The sequence below is a fragment of the Mirounga leonina genome, unplaced genomic scaffold, assembly GCF_011800145.1.
Source record: "Mirounga leonina isolate KUSES-001 unplaced genomic scaffold, KU_Mleo_1.0 Mir_152, whole genome shotgun sequence".
NCBI classification, from domain to species: Eukaryota; Metazoa; Chordata; class Mammalia; order Carnivora; family Phocidae; genus Mirounga; species Mirounga leonina.
This window is the reverse complement of record NW_023270380.1, coordinates 134,391-142,696: the sequence shown is the minus strand read 5'-3', so window position 1 is coordinate 142,696 and position 8,306 is coordinate 134,391. Positions and strand designations below refer to the sequence as shown.

The 8,306-nt window shown below is 48.6% G+C and overlaps 1 long non-coding RNA gene across 1 annotated transcript; it reads right to left on the bottom strand.

Moving 5' to 3' along the window:
* Positions 1-694: 694 nt before the first annotated feature.
* On the bottom strand, positions 695-6,515 carry LOC118012876. The gene is made up of 3 exons (XR_004679850.1): positions 5,583-6,515; positions 5,089-5,238; positions 695-4,479 (listed from the first exon to the last, which is right to left on the bottom strand). It is a non-coding gene; the product is annotated as an uncharacterized LOC118012876 (long non-coding RNA).
* Positions 6,516-8,306: the final 1,791 nt, after the last annotated feature.

The window sequence follows — 8,306 nt, the reverse complement described above, 5'->3', positions numbered from 1 at the left end:
CAGGACCAGATAAAACACGCTGTGCCTCCTCCCCCTCAAAAAGGCAGAGTCTGGGCGGATAGTCCTCCGTCTGTGCCGGGAGAGACGGATAGAGATTGTGATTTGTGTTATGCCGGTATCATGAGCACGAAATTGGATCAGACTCCAATTGGGAACCCTGGGAAATGTCGCCCACCATTTATTAAGCACCCAGGCTGTACAAATAACAATGCTACTCTTTCCACACCCCCTTCGGGTAGATATAATTATACCCATTTCCAGATGAGAAAACTGGGGTTTGGAGAATTGGAGGGAGTGCCCAAGATTCCACATTTGTTGGGTAGAGACAGCTCCAGGCCCGGCACGCATGTCTCTCCCTCATTAATGCTTGAGTTCTCTCAACTCCCTCTCCAAAGGCAGGGGGCGGGGGTGGGAGGGGATGTTGATGCACTTGCCCAGAGCCCCAGGATGAGGGAGAAGGAGACCAGTGGGTGCTGTAGCCTTTTGTCTTCCAGAGCAATGAAGAGACTGGCCTCAGCAGCCCCCAGGCTGAGCCCACGGGACTCTGAATCTCTCTGGCCACTCCTTCTTCAGCCAGCACACAACAGCTTTGTTGATGACTCAGCCACCCCACTGGTACACGTCACTGTCCTGCGAATAATGTAGCACAGAGCAGGGGTCAGGGCGGCAAGCCAGGATACCCGCCCACCCCGCCCCTCCCGCCCCTCCCCTCCCCACAAAGCCCTAGGGCCCAGTTGGGAACTTCACAGACAGGAAAAGTGGGTCAACCCTCTCCAGTCTTCACTCCTCCCCTCATCTTCGGGGACAGCCGGGTCCCTTTTCCCTGTCTGTCCTCTGCCCGTGCTGAGGGCAAGCAGGGTGATCCTGACCCCAGCCTACAGGCACAGACCTATGTGCCCAGAGGGCAGTGCAGGGGGTGCTGGCTAGTGGGGGCTCACCCAGGAGGACAGAGTGAGGACCCGAATCTCTTATTAAGGGAAGATGTGGGGTGGGAAGAATACACCAGAAGCATGTTTGTCTCTTATCCAGTGAGTATTCATTAAGTGACTGCTGTATGCCAGGGATTCCCAGGTGCTGGGGACTCCGAATTAATTGAGAAGGTTCATTGCAGAATCCCTGGTGTTTCATTCACCCTTGCCTCTCCACGATGCAAGTATCTGACATACATGGGCTCTCGTTAAGTATCTGTTAAATGAAGGAGGGACATGCTTGGTTCCGGTCTTTCTGAAGCTTTATGAAGTCTATGGAAGATGCAGACATCAAACAAATAATTACATGACTAATTCACTCCAATTGTGATAAGGATTATGAAGTTCAGGTTGAACTTAAAATTGTTTTTAAAAGCTTTAAAAGATTTTCCTTTTGAGAGAAATTTTCAGACTCTTCCCAGTATTGGTATAAGAAAAACAATGTAAAAATTAGCATCTTAGTGAGCTGTAGATAGACAATTTACCATGCTATATATAGCCTTATTTAATAGAAGAATAAATTCCTGTTGGCAGCAAAAAGAGAACGCAGCAAAACAAAACAAAATGGTGTGCATGTGTGTGTGTGTGTGTGTGTGTTCGAGTATCTAAGCCTCTATGTCTGCACAAAGTAAGGGGTCAGGGGCCTCTTCAAAAGCAGCCCATGAGGGTTTTGGATTGGTATTTATCATCTATGATTTTCCCCCCGCCTCCAGTCGTGGAACACTTGACAAATCTCTCGGTTAAGATGCCCTTTCTCCCTTGTCCTCTTTCCCTCGTCCTGCGTCCCTCTGTGGTGGTCAGAGGCCACCTCCTACGGGCCCCGCTGACTGCAGGCATGAGACTGCTCTCTGCTGAGCTAGTTTCTCCAAACAGGGTGGGCTCAGCCGCCCTCCTCTTGCCCCATGAGCCCTCGGTAAAGAGCAGGCTGACTTCCACAGCCCCACTGCCCCAGCAGCTTCGCTAAGTTCCTGACCACTTAAAAAAATAAACAGCAGATGGGGTGGGCCTCTGTGGGAGGCAACACACTTTGGAGCAAGAAGATCTAAGTCTCAGATTGGCCGTTTTGCAGAATCATAATCTTGATCAAGTGACTTAACCTGCCTGAGGCTCAGTTTCCTCATTGGCGAACTGGGGCTGAGAGTATCGTCTACCTGACCTGGGTGTTGAGAGGGAAGAACAAACGAGGGCACACATACAGAACCCCAGCCCTACAGGGAGGGTGGGGGGTGAGGCCTGAGAGACCACAACAACACGCACGGGAGCCCGCCTGCCTCATGCACTGCCCGGGCCAATGACGGAGCTTTTAGCGGTGTCCAGCCCTGAGTCCCAGAAGAAAGTCAGATACAGGCTAAGACCACCTCTTCTGCAAGGTCCTTCCTTCCTTGGAAAGGTCTGTTTGTGTGGCCCCTGTAAGTGTGTGTCTTAGTCCATTCGCGCTGCTATACCAAAGTCTCACACACTGGGTAGCTTATAAAAAACAGAAATTTATTCCTCGTCATTCTGGAGGCTGGGAAATCCAAGATCAAGGCACCAGTGTGGTTGGGTGAGGGCCCTCTACCTGGCTCATGGACAGTAGCTTCTCACTGTCTTCACATGGTGGGAGGGCAAGGGAGCTCTATGGGGTTTCTTTTATAAAACACTAATCCCACCCTCATGATTTAAGCACCTCCCAAAGGCCCCATCTCCAAATACCTTTGCCTTTAGGGGGTTAGGATTCCAACATATGAATTTGAAAGTGACACAAACATTCAGACCACAGCAGTGTGACTGGATTAAAACAAGTAAGACAATGGGAGCAAATAAGCAATGAGAGGTCGGCCCCCAGGGTGCAGAACCCAGGCCTGGGACCCTCCTTGAGTGTGGCTGCTTGTGGGAGGTGATGGGGGCCATGTCAGCATTCTTGTCCAGTTAGAGCTTAGTTACCCCTCAGGGGATCTTTTATAAACCCTTGAATGAAAACAACTGGTTTTCTTCCTACCTGGGATTCTAGAAAACTGAGCCCACAGGACACACCTATTTTTAAATTGCCAAACAAAACCACATGGAGTGTTTTTAACTGAAGAGTAACTCAGACCATCTCTTCCCTCAGATGGTGGAAACGCCTTGCGTAAGGGTCACTCGGTACCGTTCGTGGGGGCCAACAGCATGAGTCATCGACCTCTGAGGTCATTTTGGTTCCAACTCACAGTAAACAGAGGACTGATTCATAGGTACAGGTAAGAAACGAAGGGGAAAAGAAACAACAAAAGCTGAAAGCACCCAGCGAGCAGCTACATCCTCTAGTTGTTTCTGGAACGTGTCCACGTGGCCCTCGCAGAGCCTCTGGCCGTCGGCCAGGCGGAGCGCAATAACGGCCAAAGGCCTTTGCACTGTGTGATGTAATCACTACAGCTCGGCAGTTTGCTAAAGGAACGACCGACCGGCTAGCTGTGAGTAGATAAATGGAGGGTACCCACGTGATGCCCCTCCTGTGAATCCCAGACATCGAGCTCTGGAGCTAAAACTGGCTTTTCCGTCTGCTCATCTCTCCCGCCATGTGATAATCCTCTCTGTGCTTATTCCTTGAACACAACTCAAAACAGAAGTTAGAACAGTACCCAGATCAGCCTCCCTGCATTCAACTCTGTAATTGTTCAAGCTGGTTCTGTAACTGAAGGCTCTGAGCTGCCCAGGAGCTCCCAGGAGGCCAGAAGAGTCTGTCCAGACCTCTCATGAAAGATTAACTGGCTGGAGTCATGGCCCCAGCCCTGCCTGGTTGTCGCAGCTGCCTCCACTCCGGGTGAAGGCGCTATCAGGGGCAGGCCCAGAGCCCACAGAAGGACAACAACAAAAGCCACCAGCCCCAGAGGTGGGAGGCCAGCGTCCTGCCTCCAGCTCTCCCCCTAAGCACCTGGGCCCTCCATTCTCTCATGAGTAAAGCGGTGGGATTGGCCCTGACCCCACAGTACGCGAGAGAGGACACAGGAAAAGGCATCTGTGAGGGATCTGGGTTGGGGTCTGGCCTGCTGCTGAGCCCCTAGACCCTTACTGCCCTACAGGAGGAAAACCATGGACCTCAGTTTCCCCTGACTGAGGGAGCACCTCTAGCATTCATCATCAGGGCTGCCCTGTGAGGGTCTTGAAAAGCCCAGTAGAAAGGCATTTTGAGGAGAAATCACAAGCTGCAGAGACTCAATGAATGAGCCACAGCAAACTCCCTATGGGACAACTGAGTAAAAAAATAGAGTTTGGCCTTAGTCTGGGGAGCAGCATAGAAAGTGGTTTTATGTTCGGTGAGAAGTTTTGTTGTTTGCTTATTTTTAACAAGAGGCTTTATTGGAATTCCTACATTTTAACATAAATCTTTGACACTGTGAGTAAGACATTCCAAAATGACACAGAACTCAGAAATGCAAACCTGCATCTCTTACCCAGAAGGCTCACGTAGCGTCAGGTGTTCATAGGCTCCAAATCCATTTTAATTCAGGAAAGCAAATGAAAACACAACACCAAGAAATTTAGACAGCAATCTCTGGAGGGTTAAGTTAGAGGGTGTTTGTATTAATCTTTATCACTTTTTCCTTTCCCTTGTCGACACTGTTTACACAGTACATTAAATAAACACGGGCCTAGAAACATTGGCTCATCATTTTTGTCCCAAGCAGGTGGAAGCTTCTCACCACTGCTGTGTGGTCCCAAAACACACACATTCCAGTTAAAAACAAATTAAAGCAGGGGCGCCTGGGTGGCTCAGTTGTTAAGCATCTGCCTTCGGCTCAGGTCATGATCCCAGGGTCCTGGAATCGAGCCCCACATCGGGCTCCCTGCTCCGCGGGAAGCCTGCTTCTCCCTCTCCCACTCCCCCTGCTTGTGTTCCTGCTCTCACTATCTCTCTGTCAAATAAATAAACTAATTAATTTAAAAAAAAAACAAATTAAGGCAAAAACAGGCCCCTCCACCATATGTCTCCGTTGGTCCAGTCACCCCATTTGACATGGCTGAGTGACAGATGTCAGCGCCTGGACCTGCTGGATGTCAGGTAACTGGAACAGAGCTACCCAAACTGCCAGGATCCTTCTTGCTTTATAAACATACAGAAACCTGAGGAATGAATGTCAGTCTTATTCTAGAGTATTCTTACCCTTTGCTTGCACAGCCTTGATCTGTACTCTGGTTCATTAAAATGCTTGAGTCACCCTGTTTATCAGGGAACTTTGAGCTGCAGAACACTCTTAGAAGCTGTGGGGAGATACAGAAGGCTGCATTCCTGCCCGAAGTAGTAGTCTTCCTTCTAAGAAAAAGAAGGCAAAATGCACATAAAAAGATAATATGTAGTGACATACATAAAGAAGTGCAAACTCACTAGGGTGAATGATATGCCCAGTCCTGGGGGTTATGGGATCAACGAACATCATAGACCAGGTGACTCAGAGAAAATATTGTAGCCTAGTGAATCCATCACAGATCTTAAAATCATAGACTGGCAGATTCCGGACATTCTGGTCAGTAAAAGTATATTCTCCAGTGTGACTACCAGGCGTAGACACCCTAGTGTGAGACACTGTAAGCAGGCTTCCTTGGAGCAGAGTGTGGGAACGAGAAATAAGTAAGGATGAGCCTCATGGAGGGTCTTACCACATAGACCCTCAGCGTCCATTCGCACGTCCATCCGCTGCGTAAGCCGTCCGGTTCCCTACGACAGCCGAGTGGTAACACCACCAGAGCAGTGTCTGAAGAGAATTTCAAGACAATGTAAAGGAATGTTACAGAATAATAGAGGCTGGAAGGGAAAACAAATAAAATAACAAGACTTAGGAGAGTTTTATTTAGTGAAAAATAAAATAAATGACACAAAAACTGTAGAATTTTGGCCTCATTACTTTGTGATCTTTAAATCCAGCCTAAAAAGTTAGAAGTAAGCACATAGCATACTGCAATAAAAACAGACGGTGAGGTGGGTATTCATTAATATTAGTTGATTAAAGCCAATATTTTTCCATCAAATTCAATAAAATGTGTACACCCACAACCGGGATACCATAGAGTTCAAATCAAATAACAATCCCCCCCACATGGTCAGAGATCCTGCAAGCCGCACAGCCACCTACCAATTCCTCCTTCTGGTTCCCATAACGGGGTAAAGACCAAAGTAAACAAAGACGAGAGCTACTGGCAGATGGAGGAGTCAGTCCTGTGTTTGGAGCCTGGCTTGGAGCAACCGGAGTGACCATGTGGTCCGCATTTCAGGGCACCGCGTTAAATGCGCTGGACTATCCTCCCCAAGGCTCTCAGGGGCTGGCTTCCTACGGCCTTCCTTTGCTACCTTCTGGGTTGCCCGCTGTTCCCCATGTGCACAAACACCCCCAGGCCAAGCCCACAGCCCCAGCTCCCGCCTGAGCTGTGCCTAGGTCTGTCCGCATGGTGAGGTGGTCTCTGGTCGACCTCTGTAAAGGTGCTTCTTCACACACTCAAGAGCCTCTTGGTCAAGGCGCCGGCCGTGGCTGGGCCGTCATGGTCTGAAACAGGCTGGCCAAGAAGCAACATACCTAAAAATGTCTCTCAGGGGCCACAGGCTTGCAAACTGCAAGAAAGCAAAACAATATTTTAACAGGCTGTCCAGCCAACAGGGATCCTGGGACTTTTCTAGTAGGACTCCACGACTAATCCTGTCAAAACTAACACAGGATAGAACAATATTTGGCCAGGGAAAACTGCTGAAAGCTGCTGGTGTGTGGTCCTCCGTTTATTGGAATAGGATTGAGGGACTGGGTAATAATGATTTCTCAGGTTATAATGCCGGGCTTGGATTTGGAAAGGAGATGGCATTTCAGAGAACATGAATTTACATGGAATGATTCCTGATACAAGAAAAACCCCTTTTCTGCATTCATAATCCAGAAGCTGGGCTGCATATTTGTGGGGGGTTTTCAGGCACTCACTTTGGAAAAGACAAGCTGGGGTTCCCCCAAATAACACGTTATTTTTATTCTTCTAGCCATGGGGTTGGCAACTTCTACATCACCTCCAAGATTCTGAGCCTTCTCCCTAAAGCCTGAGAAGGGAGGCACTTCAGGAGGGGCTGTTCCTTGCCCCTGGCCCTGGTAATGGTTCCTGTGGATGGGGAAGGAAGTAAAGTCCTGTCTGAGCTCTCAGGGCTAGAGCCGCTCTCCAAATGTGATTCAGCAGGCAAAGTCAGGCAGACAGAAACTCTGTCTGGCCTCAGCATCGTAAGCCCTCTTTGGCTATAAGCCCTCTGTGCCATGGCTTCTCACGTCTGAAAGTACACACACGTGCATGCACATACATGCTCATACAAGCAAACACACACAACCACGTACACACATACTCGTTCAAGCACATGCACACTTCCCTGGGGAAATGGCAGAGGCAGACATGAGTGCACACAGCTCAGAAGGAAAAGCAGAGGGTTGGGAGGAGTATACAAAGGCGATCTGCTGGGCAGGATCTGGGTCAGGAAACATCAGACTCCCAGCCCCACGGCTGGCCAGCCCAATATTGCTGTATTAGGGACTTACTCTGAGACCTAGTTTCTTTTTCTCTAAAATGAGGATAACACCATCCTCTCAGGATATTTTTTTTTTTTTTTGGAGCATTAGTGAAATGATATATGCTAAAGCATTTTGTAAGTTGCAGTGCCTTGTGGACTCACAGACACCTTGAGGAAAAAGGAAAATGGCACCACTAGATGCACCTATGAAAACATCCTCCCATAGTTTGAACCAAGGGCAAAAAGTTAATTAAAGCTCTACAGTCAAAAACCACAATTGCAACTAAAGCCAGTATTGCCATTGTCAACCCTCGTATGTCACCTGGCAGGGGAGGGAGTGCTGACAGGCCTGGGAATCCTGGCTTGATTGGAAACCACTCTTTCATTGCACAATAACATAGGGTCATAAGGCTAGCGGCAACATCTGTTCATCACGGATTTTTTTGTGTTAATTTTTAAGTACTGCATTAAAATATTATTCATTTTGATTGCTCAATTCTTTGGTGCTCCCTTAAATACCATGTGGGAGCTGAGTGCTTCCCTTGCCTCCCCAATCCCAGCTCCTGTAAACTGGAAATGAATGTTACTGTTTGGTTTGGGTGGCTCTTCTGCGCAGCTTTTGCCAAGTCATTTTAGCTTTCCTCCCCATTTGTCCAATCTACAAAATAATAAAACTATTGTAAAGGTATAAAAGAAGTCAGAGGGGCGCCTGGGTGTCTCAGTTGGTTAAGCGACTGCCTTCAGCTCAGGTCATGATCCTGGAGTCCCGGGATCGAGTCCCGCATCAGGCTCTCTGCTCAGCAGGGAGTCTGCTTCTCCCTCTGACCCTCCTCCCTCTCATGTTCTCTGCC